The sequence below is a fragment of the Haematobia irritans genome, chromosome 3, assembly GCF_050003625.1.
Source record: "Haematobia irritans isolate KBUSLIRL chromosome 3, ASM5000362v1, whole genome shotgun sequence".
Taxonomy (NCBI): domain Eukaryota; kingdom Metazoa; phylum Arthropoda; class Insecta; order Diptera; family Muscidae; genus Haematobia; species Haematobia irritans.
Window position 1 is genome coordinate 130,928,884 of NC_134399.1, and position 20,441 is coordinate 130,949,324.

A 20,441-nucleotide genomic window follows, 5' to 3' on the forward strand; every position below is an offset into this window, starting at 1 on the left:
GAGATTTACAGAGAACATGCGGTGAGGTTATGGAATTAATATGGGGTTCCTGATGGTTTCATATGTGGACGGGGAGGGGGACCTCCCCCTTGCCCTACTTTTTTAAACTTGGAACAAAATTATGCGATTTGCTTGAAATTTTCATTGAATGTTGGGGTTGGCATCTAGACAAAAATCCGCTACATTATTTTTCGATATTTGGTCGGGGAGGAGGACCACCCCTTTGCCCGACTTTTTTTTTTTAAGTATAGTGAAAACAAAACTAAACTCCCCCGACTGAAATTTTACGGAAAAATGAGTGAGGTTATGATATTTATATCAGGTTCCCAATTTTTTTAATAAAAATAAAAGGACGTAGGGAGACATCCGCTTCTCTTAAGTACATACAGAGAAACAATTAAACTTAACCGAGTTACTTGAAATTTACAGAGGATTGGGGAGAGGTTACGATATTAATAGTTGATACCTGATTTTTGATATTTTTTGATTTTTACGATATTAATAGTTGATACCTGATTTTGTGATATTTGGACGGAAGAGAGGCCGCCCTTTAGGCTTATAATTTGCTTGACATTTTCTGGGACGTTTACAAAAGATACGCTACATCACTTTTCGATATTTAGTCGGGGAGGAGGTCCTCCTCTAAAACTGCAAAAAAAAATCTTAAGTTTTCTTGAAATTTACAAAGGCAGTGGGGGAAGGTTATGAACGAAGAGGTAACCTTCCTTGCCCCACACTTGAAGGAAAGTTTCAAGAATTTTCTGGGAAGGTTACGGGTGTTATTCACCACGGTATTTGTCGATATTGTATCGGAGAATGTGACGTCCCTTTAAAACAATAGAGCATAATTTAAACATCTCCGATCTACTTGAAATTTACAGGGAACGTGGGAGAAATTGATTAAATTTATACATGATTTTTAAATTAGTATATGATTTTTCGATATATGGTTGGGGAAGGGGAAATTTGAATAAACTTTGTCGATTTACTTCGATAGAATTTATAGGGACCATTGAGTAGTTGCGAAATTAATATAGGGTACGTGATAGCCCGATATCAGGTCGGAGTGGAGCGAAGGTGGGGGGAGGGTTGCCTTTTGTCCGTTTTTTTTTTCTTAAATTGAAAGTAGAGGGTTGCCCGTAAATGGGAACTCGGTACATAATTTTATGATTTTTGCACAGGCTTCTTCCAGACTTCTTTTTAGTAGAGAACTTAAATTTACATGAAATTGGCAGCCAACGTAGAGGGTGCATCATTTTCCAACGTTTTAGCAAATTTTAATGTGGTAAAATGTTTTACTATTTTTGCTTTTTCCGATTTATTGGATGGGAAACAGTAATTCTTTGTATGTTATTATAATATAGTGCTTAATTTTCAGATATGTTGAGGAGAAGGATACCTTTCCTTGACAAACCACACTTAAAATTCACAAGAATTATAGAAGAAGGTAGACCCTCTCCCGCCGTATTTGTACCTATAAACGAAAAATCAAGTAGTCCGATTTGTTTAAAAGAATTCAAATCTTTTCGAATTTGTTTTTAGCACGAAGGATATAGTTGACTAAGTTAACGCAAAATATTCCTCCAAATATGCTTCGGAAGGCGCAGCGAAGCGGGCCGGGTTACGCTATTTTTCTATAGAAATAAAATTGTAAGAAAATTTTCTATCAAAATAAAATTTTGACAGAATGTTTCTTTAGAAATAACATTTTGAGAAAATTTTCTATAGAAATAAAATTTTGAGAAAAATTTGTATAGAAATAAAATTTTGAGAAAGTTTACTATAAAAATAAAATTTTGAGAAAATTTACTATAGATATTAAATTTTGAGAAAATTTTCTACAGAAATAAAAATTTGAGAAAATTTTCTATAGAAATAAAAATTTTACACAGTTTTCATTTGAAATAAAATTTTAACAAAATTTTCTATAGAAATAAAGTTTTGAAAAAATTTTCTATAGAAATAAAATGTTGAGAAAATTTGCTATAGAAATAAAATTTTGACAAAATGTTTCTATAGAAATAAAATTTTGAGAAAATTTTCTATAGAAATAAAATTTTGACAAAATTTTCTACAGAAATAAAATTTTGAAAAAATTTTCTATAGAAATAAAAATTTAACACAGTTTTCATTAGAAATAAAATTTTGACAAAATTTTCTATAGAAATAAAATTTTGAAAAAATTTTCTACAGAAATAAAATTTTGACAAAATTTTCTATAGAAATAAAATTTTGATAAATAAAATTTATTTGTTTGGTAGTTTTTGGTAAAACGAGTGGCAACCGTGTTGGGATCCGAATATTTTGGCGGTAGAACTGCTGAGTACGATGGTGCTGAGTACAGATTGAATGACCTTGGTCTTTGGCGGAAATGTTTGTCTCCACACAGAAATTTTTTCTGTTGTCTTACATGTTGAAATGTTTTACAAGTTCTCCGACCAAAAATAACATTTTGCTCTTGAGACATAGTTGAGGTGATCATGTTCCTTCTCTGGATGTGTATTGAGTCAAGTAGTTGCTGCACATACAAAATTACCAGGTTTACGTGCCAAAAGAGATCAGCTGACTGCCGGTGGTCGCTCTCAGCACGTATTCAACAACCATGTGGTCAAAATAAATGCCGAATACTGTAGTGAAAATGTCTTATAGACAGTATTTAAGCCCTGGGAAGAAATGCTTAAGAAATCGATTTCTCGCTTCATTTCTACAACACACACCCAGAGAAGGGATATGATCACACCAAACATATTTCAAGAGCAACATGTTATTTTTGGACGGTGAACATGAAACATGTTTGTCGGAATCATGTTACATTCTCGAAAATTATTTCGGCAACCATGTATAGTTTTGGCGAGAAAACAAAATTTTTGCGACAAAAATATTCCATGTTCACCGTCAAAAAATACTATTATACTCTTAAAACCTTTTTTGGGGTGATCATCATCCTTCTCTAGGTGCATATTTAATTTATAGCGAAGCATCCTAACGTACAGGTACATAATGGAATTTATTCCAATTTAGCTTTATGGACCTTTATTTAGTTTCGTTTACTAAAGTCCAAGCAATGAGGATAAACAAACCAACTCCCACTCCAAAAATAATCTTCAATATCTTAAGAGTATTTAAACATGATTTCAAATAATACTCAAAGCTTTAATGGAATGTTGTCAAGAATTTAATGTAAATTGGGAAAATTCTTCAATATTGTCAAAGGTAATATCAAATAACCAAAGTAACAACAGAAAACAAACCAAAAATAGGAATCGTACTAGTAGATAAGCTATTTTGCATAGATGTTCCACAGAGGGCATTTTAGGTTTCCTTTTTGACAAACCCTTAAATTACATTTGCATTTTTTTGTGTGCGTTTTAACGCAAAAACGTAACAACCCTCAGCAAAAACTAACTATTATTCTAAAATTCGATGCGAAGAGGGGTGCGGAGAAACGATATCCTTATATTGTAGGTAAATATATGCATACACACAAAAAAATATTCCTGCCAAATGAATATTTGTTGTTATGCTAACAAACGTTGGAAAAAAAGCATAGCCAAAAAAGCAATAAAGAAATAAAATTTTGACAAAATTTTCAATAGAAATAAAATTTTCACAAAATTATCTACAGAAATAAAATTTTGACAAAATTTTCTATAGAAATAAAATTTTGACAAAATTTTCTATAGAAATAAAATTTTGACAAACTTTTCTATGGAAATAAAATTTTGACAACATTTTTTATAGAAATAAAATTTTGACAAAATTTTTTATAGAAATAAAATTTTGCCAAAATATTTCTATAGAAATAAAATTTTGCCAAAATTTTTTATTGAAATAAAATTTTGCAAAATATTTCTATAGAAATAAAATTTTGCAAAAAAATTCTGTAGAAAAAAATTTTGCAAATTTTTGTATAGAAATAAAAATTTCAATAAAAATAAGATGTTGACAACATTTTTTATAGAAATAAAATTTTGACAAAATTTTCTATAGAAATAAAATTTTGACAAAATTTGTTATACAAATAAAATTTTGAAAAAAATTTTTATAGTAATAAAATTTTGCACAAATTTTCTATAGAAATAAAGTTTTGACAAACTTATCTATGGAAATAAAATTTTGACAAAACGTTCTATAGAACTAAAATTTCGATAAAATTTTTTATAGAAATAAAATTTTGCAAAAATTTTCTATAGAAATAAAATTTTGCAAACATTTTATATAGAAATACAATTTTGATATAATTTTCTGTAGGAATAAAATGTTGACAAAATTTTCTATAGAAATAAAATTTTGACAAAATTTTCTATAGAAATAAAATTTTGACAAAATTTTCTATAGAAATAAAATTTTGACAAAATTTTCTATAGAAATAAAATTTTGACAAAATTTTTTATAGAAATAAATTTTTGACAAAATTTTTTATAGAAATATAATTTTGATAAACTTTTCTATGGAAATTAAATTTTGACAAAGTTTTCTATAAAAATAAAATTTTGACAAAATTTGTTATAGAAATAAAGTTTTGACAAAATTTTATATAGAAATAAAATGTTGACAAAATTTTCTAAAGAAATAAAGTTTTGACAAAATATTCTATAGAAATAAAATTTTGCAAAAATTTTCCATATAAATACAATTTCATATAATTTTCTATAGGAATAAAATTTTGACACAATTTACTATAGAAATACAATTTCATATAATTTTCTATAGGAATAAAATTTTGACACAATTTTCTATAGAAATAAAATTTTGACAAACTTTTCTATGGAAATTAAATTTTGACAAAGTTTTCTATAGAAATAAAATTTTGACAAAATTTGTTATAGAAATAAAATTTTGCAAACATTTTCTATAGACATACAATTTTGAGTGCGTTTTAACGCAAAAACGTAACTACCCTCAGCAAAAACTAAATATTATTCTAAAATTCTATGCGAAGAGGAGTGCGGGGAAACGATATCCCTATATTGTAGGTAAATATATACATACACACAAAAAAATATCCCTGCCAAATGAAATTTTATGCCAACAATCGTCGCAAAACAAGCATAGCCAAAAAAGCAATAAAGAAATAAAATTTTGACAAAATTTTCAATAGAAATAAAATTTTCACAAAATTATCTACAGAAATAAAATTTTGAAAAAAATTATCTACAGAAATAAAATTTTGACAAACTTTTCTATGGAAATAAAATATTGACAAATTTTTCTATAGAAATAAAATTTTGACAAACTTTTCTATGGAAATAAAATTTTGACAAAATTTTTTATAGAAATAAAATTTTGACAAAATTTTTTATAGAAATAAAATTTTGCCAAAATATTTCTATAGAAATAAAATTTTGCCAAAATTTTTTATTGAAATAAAATTTTGCAAAATATTTCTATAGAAAAAAAATTTGCAAATTTTTGTATAGAAATAAAAATTTCAATAAAAATAAGATTTGACAACATTTTTTATAGAAATAAAATTTTGACAAAACGTTCTATAGAAATAAAATTTCGACAAAATTTTTTATAGAAATAAAATTTTTCAAAAATTTTCTATAGAAATAAAATTTTGCAAAAATTTTCCATAGAAATACAATTTTGATATAATTTTCTGTAGGAATAAAATTTTGACAAAATTTGCTATAGAAATAAAATTTTGACAAAATTTTCTATAGAAATAAAATTTTGACAAAATTTTCTATAGAAATAAAATTTTGACAAAATTTTCTATAGAAATAAAATTTTGACAAAATTTTCTATAGAAATAAAATTTTGACAAAATTTTCTATAGAAATAAAATTTTGACAAAATTTTTTATAGAAATAAAATTTTGATAAACTTTTCTATAGAAATTAAATTTTGACAAAGTTTTCTATAAAAATAAAATTTTGACAAAATTTGTTATAGAAATAAAGTTTTGACAAAATTTTATATAGAAATAAAATGTTGACACAATTTTCTAAAGAAATAAAGTTTTGACAAAATATTCTAAAGAAATAAAGTTTTGACAAAATATTCTATAGAAATAAAATTTTGCAAAAATTTTCCATAGAAATACAATTTCATATAATTTTCTATAGGAATAAAATTTTGACACAATTTTCTATAGAAATAAAATTTTGACAAAATTTTCTATAGAAATAAAATTTTGACAAAATTTTTGATAGAAATAAAATTTTGAATAACTTTTCTATGGAAATTAAATTTTGACAAAGTTTTCTAAAAAAATAAAATTTTGACAAAATTTGTTATAGAAATAAAATTTTGCAAACATTTTCTATAGACATACAATTTTGAGTGCGTTTTAACGCAAAAACGTAACTACCCTCAGCAAAAACTAAATATTATTCTAAAATTCTATGCGAAGAGGAGTGCGGGGAAACGATATCCCTATATTGTAGGTAAATATATACATACACACAAAAAAATATTCCTGCCAAATGAAATTTTATGCCAACAAACGTCGCAAAACAAGCATAGCCAAAAAAGCAATAAAGAAATAAAATTTGGACAAAATTTTCAATAGAAATAAAATTTTCACAAAATTATCTACAGAAATAAAATTTTGAAAAAAATTATCTACAGAAATAAAATTTTGACAAACTTTTCTATGGAAATAAAATATTGACAAATTTTTCTATAGAAATAAAATTTTGACAAACTTTTCTATGGGAATAAAATTTTGACAAAATTTTTTTATAGAAATAAAATTTTGACAAAATTTTTTATAGAAATAAAATTTTGCCAAAATATTTCTATAGAAATAAAATTTTGCCAAAATTTTTTATTGAAATAAAATTTTGCAAAATATTTCTATAGAAATAAAATTTTGCAAAAAATTTCTGTAGAAAAAAATTTTGCAAATTTTTGTATAGAAATAAAAATTTCAATAAAAATAAGATTTTGACAACATTTTTTATAGAAATAAAATTTTGACAAAATTTGTTATACAAATAAAATTTTGAAAAAAAATTTTTATACAAATAAAATTTTGAAAAAAAAAAATTCTATAGAAATAAAATTTATCTATGAAAATAAAATTTTGACAAAACGTTCTATAGAAATAAAATTTCGACAAAATTTTTTATAGAAATAAAATTTTTCAAAAATTTTCTATAGAAATAAAATTTTGCAAAAATTTTCCATAGAAATACAATTTTGATATAATTTTCTGTAGGAATAAAATTTTGACAAAATTTTCTATAGAAATAAAATTTTGACAAAATTTTGTATAGAAATAAAATTTTGACAAAATTTTCTATAGAAATAAAATGTTGACAAAATTTTCTATAGAAATAAAATTTTGACAAAATTTTCTATAGAAATAAAATTTTGACAAAATTTTCTATAGAAATAAAATTTTGACAAAATTTTCTATAGAAATAAAATTTTGACAAAATTTTCTATAGAAATAAAATTTTGACAAAATTTTCTATAGAAATAAAATTTTGACAAAATTTTTTATAGAAATAAAATTTTGCCAAAATATTTCTATAGAAATAAAATTTTGCCAAAATTTTTTATTGAAATAAAATTTTGCAAAATATTTCTATAGAAATAAAATTTTGCAAAAAATTTCTGTAGAAAAAAATTGTGCAAATTTTTGTATAGAAATAAAAATTTCAATAAAAATAAGATTTTGACAACATTTTTTATAGAAATAAAATTTTGACAAAATTTGTTATACAAATAAAATTTTGAAAAAAAATTTTTATACAAATAAAATTTTGAAAAAAAAAAATTCTATAGAAATAAAATTTATCTATGAAAATAAAATTTTGACAAAACGTTCTATAGAAATAAAATTTCGACAAAATTTTTTATAGAAATAAAATTTTTCAAAAATTTTCTATAGAAATAAAATTTTGCAAAAATTTTCCATAGAAATACAATTTTGATATAATTTTCTGTAGGAATAAAATTTTGACAAAATTTTCTATAGAAATAAAATTTTGACAAAATTTTGTATAGAAATAAAATTTTGACAAAATTTTCTATAGAAATAAAATTTTGACAAAATTTTCTATAGAAATAAAATTTTGACAAAATTTTGACAAAATTTTTTATAGAAATAAAATTTTGATAAACTTTTCTATGGAAATTAAATTTTGACAAAGTTTTCTATAAAAATAAAATTTTGACAAAATTTGTTATAGAAATAAAGTTTTGACAAAATTTTATATAGAAATAAAATGTTGACAAAATTTTCTAAAGAAATAAAGTTTTGACAAAATATTCTAAAGAAATAAAGTTTTGACAAAATATTCTATAGAAATAAAATTTTGCAAAAATTTTCCATAAAAATACAATTTCATATAATTTTCTATAGGAATAAAATTTTGACACAATTTTCTATAGAAATAAAATTTTGACAAAATTTTCTATAGAAATAAAATTTTGACAAAATTTTTGATAGAAATAAAATTTTGACAAAATTTTTGATAGAAATAAAATTTTGAATAACTTTTCTATGGAAATTAAATTTTGACAAAGTTTTCTATAGAAATAAAATTTTGACAAAATTTGTTATAGAAATAAAATTTTGCAAACATTTTCTATAGACATACAATTTTGACAAAATTTTCTATAGAAATAAAATGTTGCCAAATTTTTTTAGAAATAAAATGTTGACAATTTTTTTTTTTTAATAAGATTTTGACAACATTTTCTATAGAAATAACATTTTAAAAATATTTCTGTAGAAATAAAATTTGGCAAAGTTTTCTATAGAAACACAATTTTTATAAAATTTTCTATAGAAATAAAATTTTGACAAAATTTTCTCTAGAAACAAAATTTTGACAAAATTTTCTGTAGAAATGAAATTTTGACAAACTTTTCTATAGAAATAAAATTTTTCAAAACATTTCTATTGAAAAAAAATTTTGACAAAATTGAAATAAAATAGAAATAAAATTTTGACAAAATTTTCTATGAAATAAAATGTTGACAAAATTTTATATAGAAATAAATATTTGAGAAAATTGTCTATAGAAATAAAACTGTGACAAAATTTTTATGGAAATAAAATTTTGACACAATATTCTATAGAAATAAAATTTTGAAAAAAATTTTCTATAGAAATAAAATTTAGACAAAAATTTTTATAGAAATAAAATGTTGTTAAAATTTTCTATAAAAATCAAATGTTGACAAAAGTCCTTGGCCTTTTCCAGTGTTATATTTTTTGGTTGTATCATATCAGTTTTCCAAAACTTTTATTTCTTTGTTGCGTGTAGATGCAAATTAGTCTGCTCACAATTTCTCCGCCTTCATTGGTTGGAAATTCTCTTGTGTGTTGTCCACACTGCGATTTTATGTATTGTTTCAAATATCCTCCATTTACTCAGATCAAGGGCCATAACATAGCTACAAGCGTATCCATGCCGGAGATGAATTGGACGGACAAACATAAAAGTTGTCGAAGCTATCAACAACTTTTTGTGTTTGTTTTCGTTTTGTTGCAATCACTCGACACAAAATGGTATTTTTGTTGAATAAAATCCAGTTTTTTTTGAGAATTGTTACTCTTTCAGAGTCCAGCAGAAATGGATAAATACTGGATTCAAACTTTTAGCCAATTTAGATTGGCTAAGAGATGATTCGTTTTTCTTGCTTGCTGCTCATAGTGCTGGTACCATAATGGTACCACAAAACTAAAGTGTCTCTTCGCTAGCAGTTACTGCCAAAATAGTTGGTGAAAAGCCATTATAGTCACATCAGGCTAATTACATCATTGTCAGTTAACCCCAAGTTTAATTGAGAGTTTTGTGGCATTGTTCCTCTTCGCACATAGAATGTTAGCATAATGACCACATGCTAATGAGTTCATGTCTGGGCCTGGAGTGGTAGTTGTAGTGAGTAGCAAGCAGAGTAAGCAAGAAACCTCACGGACATGTGGTGACAGCTAGGTAAAGTGTGTCACATGCCACTTACTAAAAATTGGCATAGAATTTTACAAGAATGATTTACTAAAGCTTGATCATAGAAATTCTCAAGGCGGCCTTTTTACATATATTAAACAAGTAAAGAAAGTCTAAAGTCGGGCGGGGCCGACTATATTATACCCTGCACCACTTTGTAAATCCACATTTTCGATACTATATCAAATCCGTCAAATGTGTTGGGTGCTATATATAAAGGGTTTTGTCCCAAATACTCCACTGACTCCACTGAACAAAATTTATAATCTATAGACTTAAACTTTAAGTAGGCTAATGCCCTGGGATGGTACACTATGTTAGTAAAAAAAAATATGTGAAAAATTTTAATCTGAACCAATTTTGAGGCAACTTCGCAAAAGTGTATTTATGATTTATCGGTCGATAGATATGTATTAGAAATAAAGGAAAATTTGAGTCACTTTTAGAAGTTTTCGACTTAGCAGTGGCGATTTTTAAGGAAAATGTGGGTATTTTGGTCATGTTTGCCCAAATCGGAAAAACATATATATGGAAGCTATATAGAAATCTGAACCGAAATTTGACATGCATACTTAGTATTTTAATTCTACTCCCTGTGCAAAATTTCACGTAAATCGGACTACAACTTTGTACTCTGTGGTCATATGACGGAAAATCGGGTGAAAGATATATATGGGAGCTATATCTAAATCTGAACCGATTTTAATAAAATTTAGCACACTTGACTTTACTACTGATTGTACTCCTAGTGCAAAATTTCAACCAAATTGGGCTAAAACTCCAGCTTCTGGAGCCATATAAGTCTATATCGGGCAAAAGATGTATATGAGAGCTATATTTCATTCCGAACCGATTTCAATCAAATTTGGCACACCTGACTATAGTACTTATTGTACTCCTAGTGCAAAATTTCAACCAAATTGGGCTAAAACTCTGGCTTCTGGGGCCATATAAGTCCATATCGGGCGAAAAATATATATGGAAGTTATATATAAATCTGAAGCGATTTCAACCAAATTTGGCACGCATAGCTACAATGCTAAATCTACTCCCTGTGCAAAATTTCAACCAAAACTCTGGCTTTTAGGACCATATTAGTCCATGTCGGGCGAAAGATATATATGGAAGCTATATCTAAATCTGAACCGATTTCTTCCAAAATCAATAAGGTTCTATTCTGACCCAAAGCAGGAACTTGTGCCAAATTTGAAGGCGATTCGACTTAAACTGCGCCCTAGACTTTGATCACAAAAATGTGTTCACAGACAGACGGACATGGCTATATCGACTCAGGGACCCACCCTGAGCATTATTGCCAAAGACACCATGTGTCTATCTCGTCTCCTTCTGGGTGTTGTATGCACTAACTTATTCCACAATGTGGCGCAGGGTATAAAACTCAAAAGTCTTTGTCGATTTTTGTAATATTTAAATTTTAGTAATTGACATTTGATTTTTTGAAAATCGTGTCTAATGGACTAATTGACTTTTGATAGCGAAAAAATCGAAAATGAATAGAGAGAATAATGGCAAGGTAAGGGAAGCAGTAGCCAGATACATTAGGCTCACATAGGATAGTTGCAGTGACAACGCTTTATTTAAGACTCACTTAGACTATTCAGTTCATTTTGATATCTTAATTGGAGGTAGAATTTTTATAGAAATAAAATTTTTACAAAATTTTCTATAGAAATACATTTTTTTTCTACACAAATACATTTTTGACAAAATTTTCTATAGACATAAATTTTTGACAAAATTTTCAATAGAAATAAAAATTTGACAAAATTTTCTGCAGAAATAAAATGTTGACAAAATCTTCTATAGAAATAAAATTTTGACTAAATTTTCCATAGAAATAAGATTTTGACAAAATTTTCTATAGAAATAAAATTTTGACAAAATTTTCTATAGAAATAAAATTTTTACAAAGTTTTCTATAGAAATAAAATTTTTACAAAATTTTCTATACAAATAAAATTTTGACAAAATTTTCTATAGAAATAAGATTTTGAAAAAATTTTCCATAGAAATAAAATTTTGACAAAATTTTCTATACAAATAAAATTTTGACCAAAATTTCTATAGAAATAAAATTTTGACAAAAATTTCTATAGAAATAAGAAATTTTGACAAAATTTTCTATAGAAATAAAAAATGTTGACTAAATTTTCAATAGAAATAAAATTTTGACGAAATTTTCTATAGAAATGCAATTTAACAAAATTTTCTACAGAAATAAAAAAAAATTTTTTTCATTGAAATAAAATTTTTGACAAAATATTCTATAGAAATGAAATTTTGACAAATTTTTTAATAGAAATAAAATTTTGAAAAAATTTTTAATAGAAATAAAACGTTGACAAAATTTTCTATAGAAATACAGTTTTGACAACATTTTCTATAGAAATAAAATTTTGACAAAATTTTCAAAAGAAATAAAATTTTGACAAAATTTTCTATAGAAATAAAATTTTGACATAATTTTCTATAAAAATAAAAATTTGACAAAATTTTCTATAGAAATAAAATTTTGACAAAATTTTCTATAAAAATAAAATTTTGACAAAATTTTCTATAGAAATAAAATTTTGACAAAATTTTCTATAGAAATACAATTTTGGCAAAATTTTCTATAGAAATAAAATTTTGACAAAATTTTCTATAGAAATACAATTTTGACAAAATTTTCTATAGAAATAAAATTTTGACAAAATTTTCTATAGACATAAAATTTTGACAAAATTTTCTATAGAAATAAAATTTTGACAAAATTTTCTATAGAAATAAAATTTTGACAAAATTTTTTATAGAAATAAAATTTTGACAAAATTTTCTACAGAAATAAAATTTTGACAACATTTTCTATAAAAATAAGATTTTGGCAAAATTTTCTATAGAAATTAAATTTTGACAATATTTTGTATTGAAATAAAATTTTTACCAAATTTTCTATACAAATATTTATTTGGGATTTTTGAATTTAAAATTCTCTTCAAACTGTGAAGAAGTGGTAACCGTGAATATGGTTTTTGTTTTGCCCACTGTAATATAGAATAAATTCCTAGAAAATCGAATTAAATCAATAATTACCAAATCAGTATCTCCAAAATATGAATATTAATTTAAAAAGCCTTAATTGAATAAGTTGAAAATTATTATTTCTAAGAATGTATTTGATGTTCTTCATTGTCGCTTTTTGTGACTTAAATAAATTTCTTACAATTTCATGGAAATTATGTACAACGTCATTTTCACATTAATTAAAAAATTCTTAAATGAAAGTGAAAAGTTTATAAATAAAACGCGCAATCAATGCGAAGGAAAGGAAACTTCTCATTAACATGGCTTTCTGTTACCCTAGAGATACCTTCCTGTCAATATTTTTTATTTTGAGATGACGTCAATTGTGTTGTGACTTTAGGCTCTGCACCAATAGCAACCAAACGATGGCACTGCTGTGCGGCAGTTGTATTAATAAGTCAAAAAGTGAATAACTAACTAACTGCTATGGATTGATGGAGGTTACTGGTGGGGAAAGATTTGTAATAAGCCTTACGGTTCCAGCAAGGCCAATCCCAAAATTGTTTGCCATTAAAATGTGGCGTTTTTTTGTAAAAACTGACAGAGACAACACAACGATGACGAAAAACTTTAAAAATTCCACCATCGAACTAAGGTAGCCAAAGTACCCACGTGGTTCTGAAGCTCCACCCCTTTTTGTTTCTTCTGTGTCCGTCCGTTGAAGAGTTAAAAAGTCCACAGCCCATATCAATGGCAGTTCAACAGCCAACAATCGTTTGATAGTGGCTGACAACAACAACATGAAACTATTTTTATTGTCATTTAAATAAAATATTAACTAACACATTTTTGGGTCGATGGTAACGTCAACGACGATGATGGTGGAAGTGATGATGATGATGACGACTACTTCAGTTGCTATGCTTTTTTGTTTGATGGTAGAACTTACTGTCAAATGCCTTAAAATCCTTCAACCATGAATCCGTTTTCGATAACCGAGAGAACCACCACCAACACTACTATCATTGCAGTCATAATCAACAAGTTTGGTATCCGTTGTGGCAATTTTGAAAACTAACAACTCAGGAAAAGCTAGAGGCGTGTGAAACTGACTACGAGAGTTGCCTTTTATACTTTGTCAATATTTTATTTCTATAGAAAATTTTGTCAAAATTTTATTTCTATAGAAATTTTTATTTCTGCAGAAAATTTTGTCAAAATTTTATTTCAAAAAAAAAATTGTCAAAATTTTATTTTTATAGAAAGTTTTGTTAACATTTTATTTCAAAGATAATTTTGTCAAAATTGTATTTCTATAGAAAAATTTGTCAAAATTGTATTTCTATAGAAAATGTTGTCAAAATGTTATTTCTATAGAAAGATCTTGTAAAAATTTTACTTCTATAGAAAATTTTGTCAAAATTTTATTTCTATAGAAAATGTTGTCAAAATGTTATTTCTATAGAAAATTTTGTCAAAATTTTATTTCCACAGAAAATGTTGTCAAAATTTTATTTCTATAGAAAATTTTGACAAAATTTTATTTCTACAGAAAATTTTGACTAAATTTTATTTCTATAGAAAATTTTGTCACAATTCTATTTCTAAGAAAATTTTGTCAACATTTTATTTCTATAGAAAGATCTTGTCAAAATTTTATTTCTATAGAAAATGTTGTCAAAATTTTATTTCTATAGAAAATTTTGAAAAAATTTTATTTCTATAGAAAATATTGACAAAATTTTATTTCTACAGAAAATTTTGTCAAAATTTTATTTCTATAGAAAATGTTGTCAAAATGTTATTTCTATAGAAAATTTTGTCAAAATTTTATTTCCACAGAAAATGTTGTCAAAATTTTATTTCTATAGAAAATTTTGACAAAATTTTATTTCTACAGAAAATTTTGACTAAATTTTATTTCTATAGAAAATTTTGTCACAATTCTATTTCTAAGAAAATTTTGTCAACATTTTATTTCTATAGAAAGATCTTGTCAAAATTTTATTTCTATAGAAAATGTTGTCAAAATTTTATTTCTATAGAAAATTTTGAAAAAATTTTATTTCTATAGAAAATATTGACAAAATTTTATTTCTACAGAAAATTTTGACTAAATTTTATTTCTATAGAAAATTTTGTCACAATTCTATTTCTAAGAAAATTTTGTCAACATTTTATGTCTATAGAAAATTTTGTAAACATTTTATTTCTATAAAAAATTTTTCAAAATTTTATTTCTAAAGAAAATTTTGTCAAAATATTATATCTATAGAAAATTTTGTCAAAACATTATATCTATAAAAAATTTTGTCAAAATTTTATTTCTAACGAAAATTTTGACAAAATTTTATTTCTATAGAAAATTTTGACAAAATTTTATTTCTAAAGAAAATTTTGTCAAAATATTATATCTGTAGAAAATTTTGTCAAAACATTATGTCTATATAAAATTTTGACAAAATTTTATTTCTATAGAAAATTTTGACAAAATTTTATTTCTATAGAAAATATTGTCAAAATTTTATTTCTATAGAAAATTTTGTCAAAATTTTATTTCTATAGAAAATTTTGTCAACATTTTATTTCTAAAGAAAATTTTGTCAAAATTTTATTTCTATAGAAATTTTTGACAAAATTTTATTTCTATGGAAAATTTTGTCAACATTTTATTTCTACAGAAAATTTTGTCAAAATTTTATTTCTATAGAAAATTTTGTCAAAATTTTATTTCCACAGAAAATGTTGTCAAAATTTTATTTCTATAGAAAATTTTGTCAAAATTTTATGTCTATAGAAAGATCTTGTCAAAATTTTATTTCTATAAAAAATCTTGTCAAAATTTTATTTCTATAAAAAACTTGTCAAAATTTTATTTCTATAGTAAATTTAGTCAAAATTTTATTTCTATAGAAAATGTTGTCAAAATTCTATTTCTATAGAATATTTTGTAAAAATTTTATTTCTATAGAAAATTTTGTCAAAATTTTATTTCTATAGAATGATCTTGTCAACATTTTATATCTATAGAAAATGTCAAAATTTTTTTTCTATAGAAAATTTTGTCAAAATTTTATTTCTACAGAAAATTTAGTCAAAAAATTATTTCTATAGAAAATTTAGTCAAAATTTTATTTCTATAGAAAGATCTTGTCAACATTTTATTTCTATAGAAAATGTTGTCAAAGTATTATTTCTATAAAAAATCTTGTCAACATTTTATTTATATAGAAAATTTTGTCAAAATTTTATTTCTAAAGAAAATTTTGTCAAAATTTTATTTCTAAAGAAAATTTTGTCAAAATTTTATTTCTATAGAAAGATCTTGTCAAAATTTTATTTCTATAGAAAGATCTTGTCAAAATTTTATTTCGATGAAAAATCTTGTTAAAATTTTATTTCTACAGAAAATTTTGTCAAAATTTTGGTTCTCTAGGAAATTTTGTCAAAATTCTTAAGAAAATTTTGTCAAATTTTTATTTCTATAGAATATTTGGTCAACATTTTAATTCTATAGAAAATTTAGTCAAAACTGCTGAAAATTTACTGTTCTACCTTGTTCTAGTAGTACGATTGCGATATTTCGAGTTTTTTTTCAGGCTGTCATGTGCTTCACTGGAAAAAATATTTACGTAATAATTAAGATTAGCCAAACTAAATTTTAAATTGCGCATCCAATTTGCAAAATATTAAGGACAAATTTCTTTAAAATAATGAAAATTTAATTAAGAGATAAGAAAAGTTTCAAGCTTTACCACAGAGCTGTTAGTTGGTAGATTGCAACACCAGAGTTGTCCAATCCCGATATTTAAAAATCAACTATCTTATGTGTTGCTGCACTTCCATGAATAAATAATTGTATCAATTAATTTCGTGAATGGATCATAATTTTTTTATGTGCAAGAAGGATCAGTCTGAGACCTATCCTTTAGTATACCGATTGTCTTAGAATTAAATTGTAAGTCGATTTAGCGATGTATGTCTGTCGGTTTGTTTATGTATTTTTGTGTGCAAGTCTGATTGTTCTCAAATTTGACACATAGTCTACTACAATCCCTATAGTTAGGTGAGTTATAGTGGCAGCCCGATATTTTCAGGCTCACTTAGACTATTCAGTCCATTGTGATATCACAGTGGTGAACTTCTCTCTTATCACCAAGTGCTGCCCGATTCTATGTTAAGCTCAGTGACAAGGGACCTCCTTTTTTATAGCCGAATCCAAACGGCGTTCCACATTGCAGTGAAACCCATAACTGAGGTGGAATAATCCACCGCTAAAAAACTTTTTGGTGGTTGGTCGAAACCGGGTTTGAACCACGGTTGCCACAGTTTGAAGAAATTTACCCAAAATGGTTCTTGATGTTTTGGTAGATTTTGCGAAACATTCTTCTCCGACTAAGAGGTACTTCAATTCTCTATAGATAAAGATAATTTTGGAAAAATTGTCTATACAAATAAAGTTTTTGACAAAATATAATAAAATTTTGACAAAATTGTCTATAGAAATAAAATTTTGACAAAATTTTCTATAGAAATAAAATTTTGACAAAATTTTCTATAGCAAAAAAATTTTGACAAAATTTTCTATAGAATTAAAATGTTGACAAAATTTTCTATAGAAATAAAATTTTGACAAAATTTCTGTAAAAATAAAATTTTGACAAAATTTTCTATAGAAATAAAATGTTGAGAAAATTTTCCATAGAAATAAAATTTTGTCAAAATTTTCTATCGAAATAAAATTTTGACAAAATTTTCTTTAGAAATAAAATTTTGACAAAATTTTCTATAGAAGTAAAATGTTGCCAAAATTTTCTATAGAAATAAAATGTTGCCAAAATTTTCTATATAAATAAAATTTTGACAAAATTTTCTATAGAAATAAAATTTTGACAAAATTTTTTATAGAAATAAAATTTTGACAAAATTTTTTTAGAAATAAAATTATGCAAAATTTTCTATAGAAATAAAATTTTTTCAACATTTTCTATAGAAATAAAATTTTGACAAAATTTTCTATAGAAGTAAAATTTAAACAAAATTTTTTATAGAAATAAAATGTTTACAAAATTTTCTATAGAAATAAAATGTTGACAAAACTTTCTTAGAAATAAAATGTTGACACAATTTTCTATAGAAATAAAATTTTGACAAATGTTCTATAGAAATAAAATTTTGACAAAATTTTCTATAGAAATAAAATTTTGACAAAATTTTCTATAGAAATAAAATTTTGACAAAAGTTTCTTTAGAAATAATATTTTGACAAAATTTTCATAAGAAATACAATTTTGACAAAATTTTCTATAGAAATAAAATTTTGACAAAAGTTTCTATAGAAATAAAATTTTGTCAAAATTTTATATAGACATAATGTTTTGACAAAATTTTCTATAGATATAATATTTTGAAGAAAATTTTTTAGAAATAAAATTTTGACAAAATTTTCTATAGAAATAAAATGTTGACAAAATTTTCTATAGAAATAAAATGTAAATTTTTCACAAATAAAATTTTGACAAAATTTTCTATAGAAACAAAATGCTGACAAAATTTTCTATAGAAATAACATTTTGACAAAATTTTCCATAGAAATAAAATTTTGTCACAATTTTCTATAGAAATAAAATGTTGACAAAATTCTTATAGAATACAATTTTACAAAATTTTTTATAGAAATAACATTTTGGCAAAATTTTCTATAGAAATAAAATTTTGACAAAATTTTCTATAGAAACAAAATTTAGTCAAAATTTTCTGTAGAAATAAAATTTTGGTAAAATTTTCTATAGAAATAAAATTTTGTCAACATTTTCTTTAGAAATAAAATTTTGTCAAAATTTTGTATAGAAATAAAATTTTGTCAAAATTTTATATAGACATAATGTTTTGACAAAATTTTCTATAGATATAATATTTTGACAAAATTTTCTTTAGAAATAAAATTTTTTCAACATTTTCTATAGAAATAAAATTTTGACAAAATTTTCTATAGAAGTAAAATTTAAACAAAATTTTCTATAGAAATAAAATGTTGACAAAACTTTCTTAGAAATAAAATGTTGACACAATTTTCTATAGAAATAAAATTTTGACAAAATGTTCTATAGAAATAAAATTTTGACAAAATTTTCTATAGAAATACAATTTTGACAAAATTTTCTATAGAAATAAAATTTTGACAAAAGTTTCTTTAGAAATAATATTTTGACAAAATTTTCATAAGAAATACAATTTTGACAAAATTTTCTATAGAAATAAAATTTTGACAAAAGTTTCTATAGAAATAAAATTTTGTCAAAATTTTATATAGACATAATGTTTTGACAAAATTTTCTATAGATAAATATTTTGAAGAAAATTTTTTAGAAATAAAATTTTGACAAAATTTTCTATAGAAATAAAATGTTGACAAAATTTTCTATAGAAATAAAATGTAAATTTTTCACAAATAAAATTTTGACAAAATTTTCTATAGAAATAAAATGCTGACAAAATTTTCTATAGAAATAACATTTTGACAAAATTTTCCATAGAAATAAAATTTTGTCACAATTTTCTATAGAAATAAAATGTTGACAAAATTCTTATAGAATACAATTTTACAAAATTTTTTATAGAAATAACATTTTGGCAAATTTTCTATAGAAATAAAATTTTGACAAAATTTTCTATAGAAACAAAATTTAGTCAAAATTTTCTGTAGAAATAAAATTTTGGCAAAATTTTCTATAGAAATAAAATTTGTCAACATTTTCTTTAGAAATAAAATTTTGTATAGAAATAAAATTTTGTCAAAATTTTATATAGACATAATGTTTTGACAAAATTTTCTATAGATATAATATTTTGACAAAATTTTCTTTAGAAATAAAATTTTGACAAAATTTTCTGTAGAAATAAAATTTTTGACAAAATTTTCTTTAGAAATAAAATTTTGCCAAAATTTTCTTTAGAAATAAAATTTTGAAAATTTTTTTTATAGAAATAAAATTTTTACAAAATTTTCTATAGAAATAAAATGTTGGCAAAATTTTCTTAGAAATAGAATTTTGACAAAATTTTCTATAAAAATAAAATTTAGTCCAAATTTTCTGTAGAAATAAAATTTTGTCAAAATTTTCTACAGAAATAAAATTTTGTCAAAATTTTCTATAGAAATAAAATTTTGTCAAAATTTTCTATACATATAATATTTTGACAAAATTTTGGTATCGTCAAATATGCCAAATAAAGTTTAAATCGGTTCAGATTTAGGTATAATTCCCATATAAAACTTTCGTCCGATTTACATTCATAAAAAATTCTGTCCAAATAGGTTCAGATTTTAATAAATGTATATGGGAATAAAGACCTTTATATGGCTCCAAACAAAGTTAAAGGATTTGAGATGTTATAACAAAATTTTGATCTACAAAGCGATTAAGGGTATAATATGGTCGGCCCCGCCCGACTTTAGATTTTCCTTACTTGTGTGTTTAACCAGGCACTTTTCTGTGC

At 23.6% G+C, this 20,441-nt stretch overlaps 1 protein-coding gene across 1 annotated transcript in view; it reads left to right on the plus strand.

The window, feature by feature from the left end:
• LOC142231186 (uncharacterized) overlaps positions 1-20,441 on the plus strand; it is a 147,868-nt gene that overhangs the window by 86,399 nt on the left and 41,028 nt on the right.